Source organism: Sus scrofa, chromosome 10 (assembly GCF_054392235.1).
Source record: "Sus scrofa isolate SSC_HxYL_T2T_F1_AM1 chromosome 10, Sscrofa_HxYL_maternal_Yorkshire_Landrace_v2.0, whole genome shotgun sequence".
NCBI lineage: Eukaryota > Metazoa > Chordata > Mammalia > Artiodactyla > Suidae > Sus > Sus scrofa.
Window position 1 is genome coordinate 64923940 of NC_139392.1, and position 21540 is coordinate 64945479.

General features: G+C 42.3%; 1 long non-coding RNA gene across 1 annotated transcript in view; it reads right to left on the reverse strand.

Moving 5' to 3' along the window:
• LOC110255612 (uncharacterized) overlaps positions 1–21540 on the reverse strand; it is a 215027-nt gene that overhangs the window by 60990 nt on the left and 132497 nt on the right. The window contains exons 2-4 of the long non-coding RNA XR_002336156.2: positions 12029–12167; positions 7653–7735; positions 2341–5328 (exon numbers count right to left, since the gene is read on the reverse strand). This is a non-coding gene — a long non-coding RNA (uncharacterized LOC110255612). The remainder of the gene's footprint in view (positions 1–2340; positions 5329–7652; positions 7736–12028; positions 12168–21540) is intronic.

Consider the following 21540-nt stretch of genomic DNA (forward strand, 5'->3'; position numbering starts at 1 on the left):
AGTTCCTTCCTCCACCTCCCTCTCCAGTGGGGCTATTAATATCAGGTGTAAAGGATGGGATGCTTGATGAAGAAGGTGGCATTGTATTCCCAGAAGTGGACTGGAGGTCAGGACAGACAAGAATACGTAAATAGTCATAATTCTCAGTAGAACCCTCTGAGGGCCTGACTGAGCCTCATTTGAGCAACTGGGAGATTTCCGCATCCTCTCAGTCACTAAGATAACATTCTCCGGTTACTGTTTTGATCCAGTTAGACCTGTTCTTGAGTCTTATTTCAGGTACCACTCAAATAGCTTGCATTATGCTTGGGCCATATTTCACTGCTCTTTCTTTTTTTTTTCTAATTCCAATACCATTAAACACAGCTTCCTCTATCACAGTAATTTAGCGATGGAATATGTATGAGGAAGCAGAGTGAGTATAAAAACAAGATACAGTGAAACCCCAGGGGATAATGTGGTCTTTTATTCTACAGCATATTGTAATGTTTTACAATATCATGGATACAGTCACATGTTGTCTTTACCGAATCACCTATTAACTCAAGGCACTACCCAATGTAATTTAAGAAGCACTTACTATGCATCCCACCTCTGAGCCTAGTTCCCCACCAGGCATGTGAGTAAAAGAAAAGTATAAAATAATGAGTTTGGTACTATAATCTCAGGGGGGTTTACACTCAGGGAGATTTGCAAGCATGCAACACAGTGCTAGAGAAAACCGCAGCATCTAAAATAGAGGGCCAAAAGATGTAGAATAGATAATGAGGACCACAAGAGGGGGATTCCATACTGAACAGGGGTTTTAATAACATTAATTTTCATGTTTTAGCCATGTTACCAATTGCCCACACTACCCCTGATAATCAATTAATTTCTCCTCTCTTGACAGCCACCCATATGTGCCTCTGCTGTCATGCCACATAATTGGGACACAAGAACCATGTCCGTCTGAATGAGATTAGCTGATCGACTGTGGCTACGTTATGATTTCAAACCTCGTTCCCTGTAATGCTTCTATAATGCAAAACCTAATGATTTTTTTTCTTCTTTAACCTGCATCATCTCCAGAGGTGGTGCATCTGATTCAGTCTCTAACGTAAGGTAAGCAGTGTGGTTTGGAGGTCAGCACAGCAGGTGAGAAAGCAACAGAAGCAGCTGTGCAGCCAAACAAAGTGCTTAAGATTCTTCTGAAACTGACTTTAGTTTTTAGTACCAGAAAAAAAAAAAAAATCAAAGGTACTGGTAGTCCTCACCCATGTGCTAAATATAGATTTTCATAAGCTCGTCAAACATAGCTCTAAGAGCTAGTTTATCTTGAGGTTAACCTCCGATGAGAAATCCATGTTTAATTAATTTCAGTCAAGTTAAGAGGTGGCAGATAGGCTCCTTTTTTATATGTTTAATTAGAATCATATTATCAGGAGGTCATACATTCATTTACTTAGCAAATATTTGTTTAACTATCAAAAGCCCTTTTTTTTTTTTAACTAAAGCAAAATTCCCTAGCGAATTCTGAATTGTATTTTCTTAATTTTAAACATTTACCTAATTCCCAGTGATCCCGCCCTTGCCTTGTGTATTTGAAGAAATTTACCTCAAAATTATTTGCCACTCGTGACCACTTTCTGTTTAGCGACAATGCCAAACCCGTGCCTTTGGAATATGCTAGGTGACTTTGGCATAGTGAAGCAACATTATAGATTATGTGAATCTTTAGGCTGGAAAACTTTCACCAACTACGATGAAAGGGCTTTTTTCCTCCAACTAAGGGCTTTGTCCTTAAATTGGTAATTTAATCCTCATCACAGCATACTGGTTTTTTGTTTTTGTTTTTGTTTTTGTTTTTTTGTAGTTGTTGCTGTTGTTCCTCAAGATCCCTGGCTCTCAGGCCTTGCCTGTGCTTTGGAATCACCTGAAAACTTCAAAGGCTACTGATATCTCATGTTCCCTCCTAAAGAGACTGATTCAATTGATGTGGGGGTCAGCCCAGATTTTAAGAACCCTACGGGTTTCCAACCTGCAGCCCGGAATGAGAACCAGCACTCTACCGTATGATGCAACCACCCTTGTGGCCACTGAGTAAAGGTCAGAATCCCGAACGTGGTTGTCAGCACTCCCAGAGGTCTGGTCTCTGCTTCTGTCTCACCCCCTCCTCCCAGCCCCTCAGCAGTGCCCTTTCCTGCATTCAGTTCTGACGCTGCTCTCGGACAAGCGTCGAGTTCCTCTGCTGGAATACTCTTGCCCCACCTCTTCAGTTTGGGTTGACGTGTCGCCTCCTTAAGTACATTCTGCCCTCACCCCATGACCCTCATCCTAAAACAGGTTTCGCTGCCATACCTGACACCTTACTTGTCCATCATGGAAACCGGCGGGGCACTGGCATCAGGAACCTTGTCTGTCTCCTCTACTGCTCTGTCTCCAGGACCTAGCATGGTGTCCAGTACACAACAGGAGCTCAGTAATTCTTTGTTACTGAGTTGGTCAGGAACAAGAAACCACACCAGGAATCTAGACAGGAAAAAAAACTTTACATACAAAAATTCATAACTAGTGAAAAGTGACTAACTGTTAAATGGGTTAAAGAGGACTCAAAGCAAATGTTGGGAGCAGTTACACCCCTAGGTGAAAAGAGAGTACCCAAGAATGAAACGAAAAGCATGGAAGAGCACCAACTCACTCCTGAGGCTGAGATGTTGACCTCATAGAAGAGGTACAACTGCAAGCTGCTGAAGAGCAAGAAACTTCATTCAGTGTCCTGGGCTGGAGCTAATCTGCAGGGAGCACGTGGTGGGGTACTGGTGAAAGTCATTGGGGTTCCACAGGGTGAAGCTGGCCTGCTGGAAGCTGCCCGCCCATGGGGTGCCAACAAATTGTAGCTGGTCTGCAGGAAGACTTGGACTGGGGTGCTGGGGAATTTCACTGGAAGTTAAAATCCACTAGGCCACCCACTCACTGGCCAGCAGCTGGGCAGCTAAAAGAAGTTCAGAGTGTCTTACTTCGCTCTGCCTGCAATGTCTCTCTAGCGCCCTCTATTGACAAAACCTAACATTGAACCAGCTCTCAAAGGGGAAGTGTTTATAGGGTTCACCCCAAATCACAAAGAGCCGCAGATTTGGAGCAGAGACGCAATCATTTAATAACTAGCACTGTTATTTATAAATAGATACCTAGAAATACAAAGATATAAATATCTCCAGTAAAAACAAAGAAAATGCAAAACCTTTCACAAATGTGAGAAGCAACAGTATGCTCTAAAGGAAAGATGAAAGCTTGAAATTCACTTGCTTTTACTGCATGTCTTACTACTCCTTTTTCGCTAGTCACAATTCAAAGCCTCCACCATACTGATGATGGCCATTTCACCTTCCCCTATTAGAGTTGTACCTCTCTCTCCATAAATCTGAAAAGCCGTGTAACTTGGACAAAGGCAAATCTTAGATTAGAAATCTGGTGGCTTTGTTTATCTGCAAGATGATCCTTAAATCCTTTCGATCCCACTTTTCAGGAGATACTGGTAGCTATTTGCAAGCAGTGAGAAAGTATCAACCAGAGAAAATAAATTAATCAGGATATTGCTTGTCACACTTTCATATCATTAAGGATGTGCGAGTGCCAAATGAAAGCTTTGATGCAAAAATTAGAGCACAGAATTGCGAGATTCTTTTGATCCTTCATCAGGGCTTGTAACTTCTGTGGAACATCAACTGTGGCAAAGAATCATTAGTCTTCTGCTGTGTTTAAACTTCTGCTTTATTTAATAAGCAAACAGTGAAAATAAAATGCACATAACAGGAAGATGCTCTTTAGCTGGTGTCAGGGACTGAATAAATAACCATCAATTCCAGTTTATCCTTTCTATCCAATCAAGTGCTTGACTCAGAAGCAAGTGAATTTCTGAAAGCAATTAACTTTGCTTAAACATACTCATGTATTTTGGGGGGTACAATTTATGGCATACCCCTTTTGGAAACCTTTCCAAGGAACAATTAAACAAAATGCATAAATAAGGGAATAATCCGATATATAGAAAAAGCTTTATTCTAAAGATACCGGCCACACAATATTTATAAACTACCTTCATCCCAGCAAAGAAACCAAATGACTAACAAGAGGAGAAATGTGGTACCATCTCATGATACAGGCATTAAGAATGCTATGCAGGAGTTCCCATCATGGCTCAGCACTTAACAAACCCAACTAGTACCCATCAGGATGCGGGTTTGATCCCTAGCCTCGCTCAGTGGGTTAAGGATCTGGCACTGCTGTGAGCTAGGGTGTAGGTCACAGACGTGGCTCAGATCTCACATTGCTGTGGCTGTCACAGAGGCCAGTGGCCATAGTTCTGACTGGACCCTGAGCGTGGGAACCTCCATATGCCACTGGCACAGCCCTTAAAAGACAAAAAAAAAAAAAAGAATGTTATGCAAAAGACTTAGAAACAACACAAAGAAATAGTTATTTTAAAATAATCTTGTAGTAAATGACAGAAAGTTGAGACAAAATCATGTCCCACTGCAACTTAAAAGCTCATGGCAGAAAGCCTGGAAGGCTAGGGTAATTTTCTAGAGAGAGAGGCACTAGATTAAAAAAATGAAGTAAATTAAAAATACTGGTAGGGTGCCAGACTGCCCTCCAAAAAAATGTGCATCACACTTACTTTTCCATTGACACTGTACTTTCCGTACTCTCTACGTGTTCAACAGTGTACACAGATAATGTCTACACAGGGAGAAATCGCATTTAGATTTTGCTTTAAAACTTCTTGAGTCCAGTCTTAGAGATAGCACCAATACTTAGATCAACTGAATAAGAGCAGTATAATTGTCTCCTTCGTTTATAGCTCCCATATTTCCTCAAAGATCATGCTTGGGATGTCAAGCTGTGTATAATTCATCCAATCACCATATTTACTTGAGTGAATATATGTACAAATTGCTAAATGAGCAGCTGTGGGGGACACAAAAATATATCAGAACCGAATTCAACACTTAAATAATTTAACAGTCTCATACACATTAATAACTATGAAACTAAGTGTCGGCATCACCAGGGAGGTAAGGAGAGTACAGGTGTTCACTGTGATTTGGGAAGTGTCTAGACAGGTGGTAGCCACTCTCAGGGGACCCTGGAAAATCTCTTGCTAGAAACGCCAAGGAAATCACAGCAGAGCCTGAAGAGTGAAGTTCAATGTTCTCACCTTTGTTTTTCAAAATGAAAATCATCCTTCAAATTCCGGAATGCTTTCCATTGCTCACCTTTCAATCATCAGCGTCATAGGATTACCTTTCCTAAGCAGATATTAGACTCCAGACAGGATGCTTGATTCTAGGAATATAACATTAAATTTAAAGATAAGATTTTAAAAAAAAAATGTTCCTAATCTTAAGGTGTTTACGCATACACTCTGATGAAAGAAATAGTCAAATAATCAGAAAATCAAAATTCAGTCTGAGTAAATATCTAGAAGTGGAAGAGCTGAATCACATGATAGAGGTCTATTAAAATTTTTGAAAAACATCTAAACTACTCTAATAGCTGGGTAAGGATATCTTGTTTTGACTTAACTTTTCTCTAATGCTGAGCATCTTTTCATGTGCTTTTCCGGGTGCTTATCTGACATCTCCATATCTTACTTTATGAAGTGTCTGTTCAAATCTTCCCATGTCTCTATTGGTTTGTTTTCTTATGACTGGGTTCTCAGGGTTCTTTATATATTCTGGATGAAAGTCCTTTTTCAGATCTATGCCTTTGCAATTATCTTCTTGTCTATGGCCTGTCTTATCATTCTTTTAACTTGTACATGAATGTTCATGGCAGCTTCCTTTGTAATAGAATAGAAACAGTACAAATGTCCAGTAACAAGTGACTAGATAAACAAATTGTGGCATACCCATACAATGGAATACTCACTGATAAAAAGTAATAAAACCCTGAGAGATGCAACACTGATGAGTGTCAAAATAATTATGCTGAGTGAAAGAAGCCAAATTTTAAAAAAAAACATTCCAAAGTGAATCATTCTATTTACATAAAACTCTCAAAAATGCAAGTGAATCCACAGTGACAGAAAGCAGATCAGTGGTTGCTTGAGATCAGGCATGGGTGTGGGGCAAGGAGGGACTTAGAAAGGGACATAAGGAAACTCTGGGAAGAGATGGATATGTTGATTAACCTAATTGTAATGACGGTTTTACAGGTTATTCATATAACTTATCAGATTGTAGAAGTTAAATATGTACATCCACTGTATCTCAATAACTACTAAAAATGCAATTTGGGGAGTTCCTGTTGTGGGTCAGAGGGTTAAGAACCCAACATAGTGACTATGAGAATGTGGGTTCAATGCCAGGCCTCACTCAGTGGGTTAAGGATCCAGTATTGCCACAAGCTGTGGTGTAGGTGGCAGATATGGCTCAGCATAGGTCCCAGAGGCAGCTTCCATCCAGTGTTACCTGTTGCTGTGGCTGAGGTGTAAGCCAGCAGCAGCAGCTCCAATTCAAACCGTAGCCCAAGAACTTCCATATGCCACAGGTGCAGCCATGAAAAGAAAAAAAAAAAAATAGAAAAAGATGCAACACAAAGGAAAGGAACTGCAGATTCTTCTGCTTCTCCTCACAAAGAAAGGCATGAACAGCTGGTTTTGAGACGGTTTCAGGAATATAAGCCCCCTCCGAGTTCACGTCACCTGCAGTGATGAGGAACCAGGATGTTAAAAGCACCATGGCTGGTGCACCCAGGGCAAGCCTGACTCCAAGAGGCCCAGCCTTCCAACCACACAAACCAAGAAAGGACATCCCAGGCTAGCACATTAGTAGCATGGGGGGGTTCCGCTTCCTTATCAAATTGCTGATTTGATGATTACTTTAACGGTAAAAGTTTGATAAGTCAACTCAAATAAACTCTTTGCTAAGATGTGTTAGAAGTAAGAAGAGAGGAGTCTGGGTCAAGCACAGCCATGTCTTTGATGTAACTCTGCCACTCCACTCAGGTCACCCTGGCCACCTTGCAAGAGTTGCTAGCCAATACAGAACAAAGGATGCCCCCAAGCCCAATTCCAAAATCGAGAGCCCATGTGCACCTTCCCTGGAGACAGAGCAGCAAAGCGCCTCTGATGCAAACTCTGCCACTCAGAAGATGTGATTGTGAATTGTCCTGTGCCTCAATTTTTCTATGCTGCAAAATGCAATTACAGGGACCTTATAACAACAAGTATTTATTCAATACAAGGCACAGAGCCCTGGAGGGGGGAAAAAATGTTGCCTTCTTTCCATGCCAAGGAAGGTGCCAAGGCTTGGTTGAATCCTCTGAGAAAGCGCTAGTGTGACCTGGCTGGTCCACAGACACCATGCTGCTGGGCACACTGGAAGGGGCATCGGTTGGGCCAGGTTAGTTCACATCACCCCCACCCCCACCCCACCCTGTTTCTTTTTTATTTTTAGAGAAACAGAGAATTCTCATCACTATTGGATGCGTCCTCATTCAGACCCAAACATATAGATTTCCTCAGGCTCTTTAATTGTGGAAGCAATTTTAAACTCTGTCCACAGTGGCCTTATTAACCCAGATGGTGTTAATGTGCCCAGTTCCCTACTTAGCTTCAGTGTTTCCTTTGCATGAAACGGGGGTTGACTCCTTATTCCAAGTCTTACCACGGTCCGTTCTGAAGACACGCTTTCTCCCAGCGACGACCTGCGTGGTATGCAGATGAGCTCGTGGAGATGAGCTGAGATCCCTGAGGAAGCAGAATAATGGAGTTGAAAGAAGCCTGCAGCCCACACATCTGCCTGTATCCAGAGGGCCAGAGCCCATTAAGGAACGCACAACTCACACTGTGTTTCGATATTGCTGTGCTTCCAGACAGCTTCCTGGTAAATACAGCCCCTGACAGTCACCTGTAATTGATTACCCGGCCTTGTCCAGCAGCTTCTATTGTTTTTATCTATAATGAAACTGAGAACTCGATTCTCAGCAACCTCCCTGGTCTCTCAGAGGCAATTTCATAAAATTAAAGTTCTTCTCCTATGAAAACTTCTTCTCCCAAAGTGCAAGGGTTTGAATCATGCCAGGCCTGGTGACCGACTGGGAGGTACTGGGTGGGCTTACATGGGTTCTGACTGCTTGATGAGGGAGGGAAGATAAACTACCATTTCTTGAGCACTTACTAGGTACAAATCCCTGTACTGGGAGCTATACATACATGTAGTCTGTGTATACATACACACATACATATACACACACACATACACATACACACATATGCCAGTATATATGTAGTATGTATATATACATGTGTGGTATATATACCTATGTATTTTTTACACATGGTTTTCTACTATTTCACACTAGCTATCAAGTGGATTCCCCAAGAAGCAGACTCTAAGATGAAAACTAGGAGTTCTCATTGTGGCATGGCAAAAACGAATCCACCTAGCATCCATGAGGATACAGGTTCATTCCCTGGCATTTCTCAGTGGGTTAAGGATCCAGCACTGAGCAGTGGTGTAGGTTGCAGACGTGGCTCAGATCTGGTGTTGCTGTGGCTGTGGTGTAGGTCCGCAGCTGCAGCTCTGATTCAACCCTTAGCCTGGGAACTTCCATAGGCCATGGGTGTGGCCCTAAAAAGCAGAAAGGAAGGAAGGAAGCAAAGTGGAGTTCAGGTAAGTTCTGCGAGATGCAGAACCTGTGGCTATGGAGGGTTGGAGGGCCAACTGTACTATGCATCTTATATAAGGAACTTGAGCATCCCTGGATTTCGGTGTGTGTGTGTATAAACCCTTGTCCATTTTTATTTTCCTAGCCAGCCTCAGAGAAAGGAGCTGCCAGCAGCATCTTGCAGCACAATGAAAGCCATTATCTATCACTGAGCTAGCTAGAAAGAGTACAAGTTGTGGGTCGCACTTAAATCTTGCTCTGCCTCAAACTTGCCACAGGACCTAAGGCCAAGAGTCTGTTTCCTTCAGACTAACATGGAAAAATGGAAGAGGCGCTGCAGGAGGATTAGTGTGGCTCACCAATGCAGAAGCACGTAGTCAGGCCCCTGTGTTCCTTTCTCAATGATCTCTCTAGAACTCTCAGGCTGTGTAGGCGTGCACACAGTACACATGAGCTGGAAACTACTATGCACAAAATTCTCATCCATGACTGACCAAAAGCATAAGACCTGAGCAGGTTTTCTTTGGGCCCCTCTTCATTCTCTGAAAGCATCCACTTTGGAACACCTCCTGGTTGTTCTCTCCTGGATCTTCCCTGTCCTTTTCTCTCTCCTCATCTCTGTTCTCCTTTCCTCCTCTCCCCACCAAATGCTTCCTCCTTTCAGACAAAAATGCTTTGGGGACAAAGAAGCCCCCAGTCGGAGACTCTCTGTCCCCAAAGTATCTTGGTGACCTCCACAGTCCAGAGCCTGAAGGACCTCCTGTCATGATGACAGCCCCGAGAGGGAGATGGGCCTTCTGGAAGGCTGGACCACCGTTACTACGTAGACTTAGTATCAAAATGCTTAGTAGCAGTTTTGTTTCTCTGAAACCACCTCCTCGCATGTGTGTAACAGCCCATTTAAGAATGGAGGCTACTGACTTGAGATGAGGTGTCATCCTACATGACCCCTCCCGGCCCATTCAAAGCCCACGAAGACGGGAGAGGTACTGATACTCGGAGGGCAGCCGGTAATCACAGACATGACTTCCTCTGGTTCCACCCAATTACTGCCAGCACCTTGTTTCTCCAACGATCGACGTGCAATTTTCCATGCCTGTTTCCCTTTCCTGGTCTTTGTCTATTTATTGGCTGCAAAAATCAATGTATGTACTCTATTCCTGCACCTCATGAATCTGAGAAAATTGAGGGAACTCACATTTCTGTGGCGCAATTCCCTGAAAAGCTGCAAGGTCTAGCTGCAATCCAAGCATGTCGTTTACCACAGCCTTGTTTCCATTTCTCTCCAGTGGAACAGCAACGGGGATGGGGCGCTTACATGGAGCGGTTTCTGGGTGTCAGGCGCTGGGCTAAGTCATTTTCTCAACCATCTGAGAGGCTGACAACATCACCCTTATTCTTGAGAGGAGGAAAAGGGAGACTAAGCTGCCCTGTTGAAAACAAATATAAATTGAATTGGAATGAAATATCTTCCAAGGAGCAGATACATAAGGTATTACGGTGGAAAGATCATGGGCCTCGGAACAGATAATCCTGAGTCTAAATTCCAGGTACCCGTCAATGGAATACTTGAGGAAAGTTGCTTCACCTGGAACTGAAGCCTCGGTTTTCTCAGCTCTAAAATGGGAACAATAAATCCTACTATACAAGGGGTACTGTGGGAGTCATCCTGGGAGTAATAGAGTCTGGACCATAATAAAAATCTCTGCAAGTGTGTATTACCTCCCTGCTTTCTTCCTACCTTCCTTTCTTTCTTTATTTACTTTTGTCTTTTTTAGGGGAGCACCCACAGCACATAGAGGTTCCCAGGCTAGGGGTCCAATCGGAGCTGTAGCCACCAGCCCATACCACAGCCACAGCAATGCCAGATCTGAGCAACCTACACCACAGTTCATGGCAATGCCGGATCCTCAACCCACTGAGCAAGGCCAGGGATCAAACCTGTGTCCTCATGGATACTAGTCAGATCTGTTTCTGCAGAGCCACAATGGGAACTCTTACCTCTCCTCTTTTATGACTGACATGAGCACACATAAACAATATGAGAATACAGATAAATAGATATAGATACTGTCAGATACTTTGACTATGTTATTACATAATCCAGCAAGCTGGACTTCCAGAGGAATGCTCATGGCTGTGTGGTAACCAATTTTTAAAATATGTATTTATTACCCAGACACCCTCTAGGGTCATTACAGTCTCACAGAAATCTATCTCAGTTCACAGACCATTGGCCCAAGTAATCATTAAAAGCTAATAAGAGTGTGTTTTGTCAGTTCTGTTGTCATGCATGAGTACTACATCTTTGCACTACAAATCTTGCAACGTTTTGGGGTTTTTTGTTTTTTTTTTTCCCCCTAACTCATTACATATCTCTGCAGTGGATTTTTAACTTCCTTCTGTGGCCTTTTGTTTATTTGTTTGTTTAAGAGCAAGAGTGAGTCAACTCTGATAACCCATCTCCCCGGCAGAGAGCCTGCTCATCTGCATGAGCCAGCCCCACACCCTATGTGTCCTGTGCTGGAGTGTTCCCCAGGCTGGATCTCTAGTCCCAGGCAAACTCACACCCTTGAAAATAACGGCTTAAAATAGGAATGCTGACACCACCTTTACTCCAACAGCACAAATGCAGGGCTGTAATTTTCTATGCTACTTAATCGCCTGATACAAAAACCTCTGTGGCTCAAGGGAATTCTTCATCCAGTCCAGAGGAGGGAGAAAAAAAAACCCTCTCAAGGATGTAATAAGTTAACCAACCAAATTAGCATGTAGTCGGGTTTTGTGGCTCTTATCAACCACATTAACCCCAGGGCTCTCCAAGGCTAATATCTTTAGTTGTGCTGCTTTTTGCTTGCTGTCTCCAGACCACTAACCTTATTTCTCTATGGGGGAATGGAAAGCTCTGTTCTTTGCAAATCTCCCTCTGATTTCCATTCTTTTTAGTGGCAGTAAGCCTTTGGTTTCCAAGGTCAGATGAGCTAAGCCCCTTCCAGAGGAGCTTACTTCTGACTGACACGATAAGGGGCTACTCTTTTCAGCAGACGCTTGCATGGGCGTCATTAAAACCCCTCTCCCTCATTTGAAAGGCAACTTTCTTCTCCAAGCCATTTTGTGGACCTCAGAAAAGACGCACGGAGCAGCAGCGCCACCTGCTGGTTTTTCCTGCATCATTTTTACAGCAATGTGGTCTTTCTCTGCTTTAGCATTTGAGCATGAAGTCCACTCGCTTTGGAACTCTCACCTACATGAAGGCCAAAACTGGAATATCTTTAACAGCCTTTTTTTTAGCTCCCTTTCCGATGAGTCTAAAACTTAAGGTCTAAGTTTTGAGATGGAGGGAGAAGTAGGAAAGTCATGATTGGAAACATACGAAATGCTTCTTATCAATTCCTGATGGCATCTTCTTCCAGGCTCCTGTGGGCGTTTCTGTTCAACTTGATGTGTGTCATGTTGGCTGATCTGGGCCCATCTGCATAGTTGACACCGTAGCATATGGGCAGCTTCTGCTTCTGCATCAGAGTGAGAAGACAATAATCCAATACGTAATTTTTGCCTCATGCGGGTAAATACAAACATAATATCATGACAAAAATGCTTCAAAATAGGAAATGCATCTGACACAATGGGTGGCTTAGTGATCATCTGGGCCACGTGGCTGGGGCTGCCCAGGGGGCCAAGGTCACAAATCTAAACCCAAGGGCACATTTAGAAAAGCTCTGTTCCATAGGGAGAAAGAAATGACAGCTAAGGATGCAAGATGCATTCATGTAAATAGGCTGTCCCATTTAATCCCACTCACTAATCAATGAGGTAGGCATCACTACCTCCATTTATAGCCATGGAAACTGAGGTTCAAGAGATTAAGCCCTTGTCCAAAGTTGTAAGCCAGCAAGGGCCAATCCTGAAATACAGATCCCTATCTGTTTGGATTCAAACCTTGTGTTCTCAACAGCATAAATATGCCTTTGTGCCCACTGGGCTGTCTTGAAAACTGGTCCCCTGAGGCATCACATGAGGAGGGTTGAAGCATGTTTCAATGAGGTTCTATGTAGAATATGACACAGGCAGTAGGCAAAGGGGCCAGAATACAAAGGATGGTGGTCAGGAAAACAAGATGCCACTCAAGATATGGCAGAAATTAGGACTTCTACAGTCTATGGCATTGAGAGATTCAAGACAATTTAATTCTGATCACAAAGGTTACAGGAACCCCAATAGCATCTGAGTTACATGGGGCTGAGATGATACAATTTTGTCAGGTTTTACAGGCTCTCATCCCCCAGTGTGCAGTGGTTGATGGCTGTTTGACCATGTGCCCTCATAAGGCTTCCCAGAGATTCTAGAGACCATTCTGCAAAACTACATTCAAAAAAGATACATGCACCCCTGTATTCATAGCAGCACTATTTACAACAGCCAAGACGTGGAAACAACCTAAATGTTCATCGACAGAGGAGTAGATCCAGAAGATGTGGTACATATACACAATGAAAGACTAGTCATCCATAAAAAAAGAATGAAATATTGTCATTGGCAGCAAAATAGATGCAACTAGAAAGTCACATACTAAGTGAAATAAGTCAGAAAGAGAAAGAAAGACAAATACCATATGATATCACTTACACATGGAATCTAAAATATGGCACAAATGAATCTATCTATAGGACATAAAGTCTGACAGACACAGTGAACAGATTTGTGGTTGCCAAGAGGGGGTGGGGGAGGGATTGGGATGGACTGGGAGTTTGGGGGTGGTAGATGCAAACTATTACATTTAGCATAGATAAGCAATGAAGTCCTACTGTACTGCATAGGGAACTATATCCAATCTCTTGGGATAGGCCATGATGGAAGATAATATAAGAAAAGGAGTGTGTGTGTGTGTGTGTGTGTGTGTGTGTGTATGTGTGTGTGTGTATGACACACACATACATATATATATATATATATATGACACATGCATATGATTTGATCGCTTTGCTGTACAGCAGAAATTGATACAACATTGTAAATCAAGTGTAATTTTTTTAAAAGTTATCTACAAAAAGAAAAAAAGTCCCAATTTGCTTGTCTCTCCTGCCTGGAGGTCTGATGGATCTGGTCCAGGACACGGACCACCACAGCGTTGGCAGGAACAATGGCTAGGTTTGCCCAAAGCAGGAAAGTTCAGAACAGGGAGACTTGTACACTAATGACCTCTGACAGCTAAACTAACTGCAGCCGAGGCTGCTGCAGCCAAGGAAAGCTTTTCAAAATGCGGAAATACTTACTGTGTTATATATAGTAAACAGGTGAGCCTGACGTGCACAACTGGCAAGTCAGAATTTTTTAAATCTAACAAAATCTCAGGGGAGATTCTTTTCCCAAGAACTAAATAAGATCCAGATCTTTGCCCACTCATCCCATGTGGGCTTGTGCACTTGTGTCAGAAGAGTCATTAACAAGTAGAAATTAATGGGAGTTCCCACTGTGGCTCAGCAGTAACAATCTGACTGGTATCTATGAGGATGCAGGTTTGATCCCTGGCCTCACTCAATGGTTTAAGGATTCAGCCTTGTCATGAGCTATGGTATAAATCACAGTCACAGCTCAGATCTGGCATTGCTGCAGCTGTAGTGTAGGCTGGCAGCTGCAGCTCCAATATGACCCCTAGCCTAGGAACTTCCATATGCTGCAGGTACAGCCTTAATAAGGAAAAAAAAAGCAGAAATTGATGTTAGGGGTCTAATGGTATCTGGTAATATTTCAGATGTGCAATATTAAGAGCCTGAGTTAGGATGCTGCCACAGGAAAAAAAAAAAAGAGGTGTATATCAAAAATGTTATGAAGGAAAACAGAACTTTGTGAGTGACCATCTGTAGAATTCTGGAAGAATGAGAGGGAAATATGACTTTGTATTTCTTAGCCTCGGAGGTAAGAATGAATAACAAAAGTATAGAGGGAAGAATGACTGGTTTGCACAAAGGGAGACAATAAATGTGCTTTATTCTTGTTGAGGTTCCCAGCTAAGGCAGGTGGGGCCAGTGGAAATGGCCAGCACTCAGATGGAAGAGGGGATTGAAGTTGAGAAGGAAAGTGGGGTCAGAGCTATGGGCTTGGGAAGCGTCCATGTGGGTCAACTGAAGTCAATGGGATGGGTAAGCTCTCCAGGGCCAGGAGGGGAAGTTAATACGCTCCTTAGCAGCATTAGCGTCCTTGAAGAATTCATTCTTTCCTCTTTCTCAAAAAAGGGTTGTCATCAAACACCATGGTGAGGCTTAGGAGATTTTTCATTCCTCTTCATGTGGCAATAGTTTTGGATATCTAGAGCACCTGTTCAGGGGACGACAATGATCTGATCAAAACTGCAGGAGGGAGTTCCCGTCGTGGCGCAGTGGTTAACGAACCCGACTAGGAACCATGAGGTTGCGGGTTCGGTCCCTGCCCTTGCTCAGTGGGTTGACGATCCGGCGTTGCCGTGAGCTGTGGTGTAGGTTGCAGATGCGGCTCGGATCCTGCGTTGCTGTGGTTCTGGCATAGGCCGGTGGCTACAGCTCCAATTCGACCCCTAGCCTGGGAACCTCCATACGCCGCGGGAGCGGCCCAAAGAAATAGCAAAAAAAGACAAAAAAAAAAAAAAAAAAAAAAACACTGCAGGAGGACCAAGGAAGAAATCTTTAAATTTAGAGCCCTGGGCAAGTTTTGCATCTCCCCCCCCCAAAAAAAATAAATAAATAAATAAATAAATAAAAAAGTGCCCTTTAGAAAAAGCTAAAAACTTCACTTAGTGCTCTTGGTTTTGACCTAAAGAGAGTTAAGTGTTTAGAAGGCTAAAAGGAAGTTCCTTGTTCTTTAGGCAAATGGACCTTTCAAGTCAGCACTATTTGACCTACAAAAAAAAGGGGGATAAGTGAAAAAGCACAGCAGACATGGAAATGAAGAAGGTCAAGAATTATTGAAGCAAAGTTTTAGAGCTTACTGGGTGTTTCAAAGGCTTCTGATAATATAAATGCAGAGCATTTGCTTTTGAAGTTATAGAGAAAAATAGCATGTATCTAAAAACAACATGGGCAACAGTAATTCCATAATCATGCAGATCCAAGTTCTCACACTGAACCTAATGCATATTTATTTATTTATGCATAAATACCCTTCCCTAATTTTTCTTTTTTCCTTAAAAAAAATGGTCTGCACCCCTAAATTATGTTCCTGTCATATTTCTCTCCTGAATCAGAATCTTTGGGGTGTTTCTTAAAAATATGGATCATTATAGACCAGAGAGATCTACTCATTATGTTTTCAACAAGCAATTCATGGGATCCCTTGACACATTCAAGTTTCAGGAACATCATATGAAAAAAAACCCTGATCTTCCAGAAACTCAGAGCCCCCAATATTTGAAGGGAAATCCAGATTCCCTTGGTCCTTTAGCTCCAACTGGAATAAATATCAGCTACAAAACAGTTACAGAAACAGAGTATCTCAATAGGTTAGTTTACTAGACTGAGTGGGTATAATCTTAGGTCTAGAAAAATTTTCTAGGTCTTCAGTTTGTCAGAGTGAACCCTATTTGGGATGGATTCTGCCAAAGAAATTCTAGACATAACTGATATTCTGTCCACTAAACACATATACACGTGTGCACATGTATGTGTACATGTGCACATGAGTTTACACACACACACACACACACACACACACACACACACACACACTTGAAAAGTTTCCTAAATGATGGTGATGCCATAGTGGTGGTGGGATGTATGTATATGTTTTTGTTGTTAGTTTTAAGAGAGTACAACATTTATAATTATATTTTTATCTAAGTTGTTACTAGAAAAATGGCCCAAAAAAGAGAGAATTTGGAGTAAGGGACACAGAAAAAAATGGAAGGTGGATAAACAGCTAAACTAAATATCCATCAGAATTGGACATTTTTAACCCTCTATAGAAAAAAACAGTACCACTCAGCCTTCTTACTTTGGCCACGTACACACACTAGATAGATTTGCCGAGGAATATCTATTTCCATTTATTTCTAAACATACAAAGCTCAGGGCCCCTTTTTATGTTACTTAAACCAAGACTTTTTCCAAATAAGGTAGCTTTTCACAAAACTATTCCTCCTCCTACATCTATGTTCCCAGTGTCAGCAAGCCATAGAGGCTGCTATTTTGCAGAGCTGTCATTGTATTCTGTAACAAAGCACACTTCCCTTTAGCTGAGCTGAACACTAGAAATGCTTTCAAACTAAAGTTTGCAGAGTCTCCAGGCGTTTTTTCACCTTTAGCTGTAGGGTCTGACTTGAGCAATTTTCCTTCCTCCTCTTGATTAAAGCTCATTTTAAACTTAAAGAATAGTAACTGTAATCCTAACTCTCCTTTAAGCACTCTGAAAATGATAAAAACAGCATCATTTGATTCTTGGGATAATACTCTATATGTCCCAAGCCATCAGTAGATACAGAGGCATCTGGGCACCAAGAAAACCCAGTGGCCATGCAGCAAACAAATGAGCGGGTCAGCAGTAGACACCTTGGGTTCTTTCACCAAAGGATTGCAGGAAACACTGTATCCAGGTTGCATGATAAAGTGATATTTTATGCCATTTATAATATAATGGTGGAGTTCCCATTGTGGCACAGCAGAAACAAATCCAACTAGGAACCATGAGGTTGCAGGTTCAATCCCTGGCCTCGCTCAGTAGGTTGAGGATTTGGTGTTGCTGTGAGCTGTGGTGTAGGTCACAGAAACAGCTTGGCTCCTACATTGCTGTGGCGTAGGCTGGCATCTGTGGCTCCAATTGGACCCCTAGCCTAGGAACCTCTGTATGCCACGGGTATGGTCCTAAAAAGCAAGCAAGCAAGCAAGCAAGGAAGGAAGGAAGAAAGAAAAGAGAAAGAAAGGACGAAAGAAAGAAAACCTATCTCTGCATAGACCCATTGAAAACCTATCTCTGCACAGACTGAGACAAAGTCCAAAGAAAACAAATGGCTGCGTGGGGCAAATGCCCTTGTGGTCAGGTCATATGAACATGGATTTCAGCATGACTGACAGACCACAACAGAGGGAAAATAAATGCCCCCTGGTGGGGGGGGGGCAGGAGGGAGGGAGTTAGGGGGAGTATATCTGTACAATTCAATACTATGAATATAAGTGTGTGTGTCTGTGTGTCTGTGTGTTGAAATATGGCAAAAGTGGATGGTGAACTGTAATCTCACCAAAAAAAAAAAAACCAATAATAATAATATAATGGTAACAGTGATACTATTTACCATTATAAAGTAAAGAGATCTGGAAACTTGAGTCTTTTAACCCAGGAACAATCATGTGAGCCAAACTGCCGTAGAGGCTTTATAATCACTCTCATGCTTTCTCCTGAACCTGACCCTGTGGTAGTTCCTAGAACATGAAGTACTTTATCAAATCTCCAAGAAATGCTCATGCTGGTCCTTTTGTATGTATATTTAATTCTACAACAAAAACTTAGTCCCTAATGATGTACCAGGCACTGTGCTAAGCATCAGGGATTTAAATGATATAATGTATCCACAATAATGCACAAGTTAGTGGGGAAACTAGGAATCTCCAGGCCATCCTCCAGGGAGCGGCCCGGACATCATCTCTCCTGAGAGGTCTTCCTTGACCTGTAACCCCCAGGGTAGGCAGAATTCTAAGCGGCCTCCAAGATCCCAGCCCCCTGGTGCACACACCTTGGATAAGCCCTTTTCCTTGAGCGTGAGCAGGACACCCTCCCAGATCATGAATATGATAGCATCTCACTCTTGTAATTAGATTATTATTATGTGGCAAAGGCGAAGGGTTACTGCAGATGTAATTAAGGTCCCAAGTGAGTTGATTATGAATTAACTTTTTAAAAAGTTATCTTTGGGGATGGGATTGAGATGGCAGAATAGAAGGACTGGAGCTCCACTTCTCTCATGAAAACAACAAAATTACAACCAAATGCTGAACAACATTCAACCAAATGGACTGGAAACTTTCAAAAAGATATCCTACTCCAGAAGACAAAGAGGAAGCCACGTCAAGAAGTAGGAGGCACAATTACATGACATAAGCAACCCCACACCTGCTGGGTGGGAAGCCCACAGACTGCAAAATAACTGTATCACAGAGACTCGCCTACAGGAATGAGAGTTCTGAGCCCCATGTCAAGTCCCCAGGCTGGAGATCTGGCATTGGGAGAAAGAGCCCCCAGAGCATCTGGCACTGAAGGCCAGTGGGGCTTGTGTGCAGGAGCTCCATGGGACTGGGAGAACAAAGACTCCATTCTTGAGAGGCACACACAGGCTTTCATGTGCCCTGAGTCCCAGGGCAAAACGGAGGCTCCATAGGAATCTGGGTCAAACCTGACTGCAGTTCTTGGAAGATCTCCTATGAAAACAGGGCGGGGCGGGGGGGTGGGATTGTGGCTTGTTGTGGGGGAAGGACATTGGAGGCGAAGCTCTCAGGAATATTCATCAGTGTGTGTTTCTCTGGAGGTGGCCATTTTGGGAAAATCTGGCCCCACCAAACAGCGCTAAGAAGCCCCAGGCCAAACAATAATCCAGATGGGATCACAGCCCACCCATCAGTCAACAGGCTGCATAAAGCTCCTCCCCCCATGCACACAGCTGCCTCTAATCTCACCCAGAGACAAAGCCCCATCAACCAGAGGGATAGGAATCAGCCCCACCTACCAGCGGCAGGCACCAGTCCCTTCCATCAAGAAGCTTACAGCAAGCCCTGGTACCAACTTCAGCCACAAGGGGGCAGACATCAGAAGTAAGAAAGGCTACAACTCTATTGTCTGCAAAAAGGACACCACACCAAAAACCTATAAAAATGAAAAGGCAGAGAACTATAACTCAGATAAGGGAGAAAGAAAAAACCCCAGAAAAACAGCTGAGTGATCTAGAGATTATCAGCCTCCAGGAAAAAGACTTTAGACTGTTGATGCTGAAGATGATGCAAGACATTGAAAATAAACTGGAGGCGAAGACTGATAATTTACAGGAAACACTGAGCAAAGAAATGCAAAATTTAAAACTTAAGCAAGAAAAGGTGCAAAATATAATAACTGAAATAAAAAAATTCATTAGAAGCAACCAAGAGCAGAATACAGGAGGCAGAAGAACAAATAAGCAAGGTAAAGGACAGACTAGTGGAAATCACTGAGGCAGAATTGAAAAGAGAAAAAAGATTGAAAAGAAATGGAGTCTCAGAGAACTCTGGGACAACGTTAAATGCACCAATATCTGCATTATAGGGGTACCAGAAGGAGAAGAGAGAGAGAAGGGGACAGAAAAAAATATTTGAAGAGATAATAGCCGAAAACTTCCCTAACATGGGAAAGGAACCACTCACTCAAATCCAGGAAGTGCAACGAGTACCATATAAAATAAACCCAAGGAGGAACACACTGAGACACATATTAATCAAACTGACCCAAATCAAAGACAAAGAGAAAATATTAAAAGCAGCTAGGGAAAAGAAACAAATAACATACAAGGGAACCCCAATAAGGTTATCGCAGATTTTTCAGCAGAAACTCTGCAGGCCAGAAGGGAGTGGCACGATATACTTAACATGACAAAAGGAAAAAACCTCCAACCAAGATTACTTTATCCAGCAAGGCTCTCGTTCAGATTTGAGGGAGAAATCAAAAGCTTTACAGATAAGCAAAAGCTAAGAGAATTCAGCAACACTAAACCAGCTTTACAACAAATACTAAAGGAACTTTTCTAGGCAGAAAAGAAAAGGCCACAACCAAAAACAAAAATACCACAAATGACAAGGCTCACCAGTAAAGGCATGTATACAGTAAAGGCAGGAAATAATTCATGCACAAATATGCTACCCAAATAAGAAATCATGAGAAGAGCAGGGTATGAATGCAGGACACTAGAGATGTACTTACAATTAAGAGACCAACAATTTAAAACAATCTCATGTATATATAGAAAGAGAGACTCATATCAAAATTTCAGAGTAACTGCAAACAAAAAATGTACAATTGATACACAAACAAATAATAAAAATCAACTCAAATACAATACTAAAAGAGTCATCAAACCAAAAGAGGAAAGAATAAGAGAAGGGAAGAAAAAAGAGCAACAAAAACAAATCCAAAAACAGTTAATAAAATGGCAATAAAAATATATATATCCATAATTACCTTAAATGTAAATGGACTAAATACCTCAACCAAAAGACACAGACTGGCTGAATGGATACAAAAACAAGATCCAGACGTTCCCATCATGGTGCAGTGGTTAACGAATCCAACTAGGAACCATGAGGTTTCAGGTTCAATCCCTGGCCTTGCTCAGTGGGTTGAGGATCCAGTATTGCCAGGAGCTGTGTTATAGGTCACAGACATGGCTCAGATCCCATGCTACTATGGCTCTGGCGTAGGCCGGTAGCTACAGCTCCAATTAGACCCCTAGCCTGGGAACCTCCATATGCCACAGGAGTGGTTCTAGAAAAGACAAAAAAAAAAAAAAAAAGCAAGATCCATATATATGCTTTCTTTAAGAGGCCCATTTCACTTCTAGGGACACATACAAATTGAAAGTGAGAAGATGGAAGAAAATATTCCACACAGAAATGGGAATCAAAAGAAAGTAGCAATACTTGTATCAGACAAAAAAAGACCTTAAAATAAAGAGTATTTTAAGAGACAAGGAAGGACATTACATAATGATCAACGGATCAATCCAAGAAGAAGATATAACAATTTTAAATATCTACACACCCACCATAGGATTGCCACAATATATAAGGCAACTGCAAACAACCTTAAAAGGAGAAATTGACAATAACAATAATAGCGGGGGACTTTAACACCCCACTTACAGCAATGGACAGATCATCCAGACAGAAAATCAATAAGCATTAGATA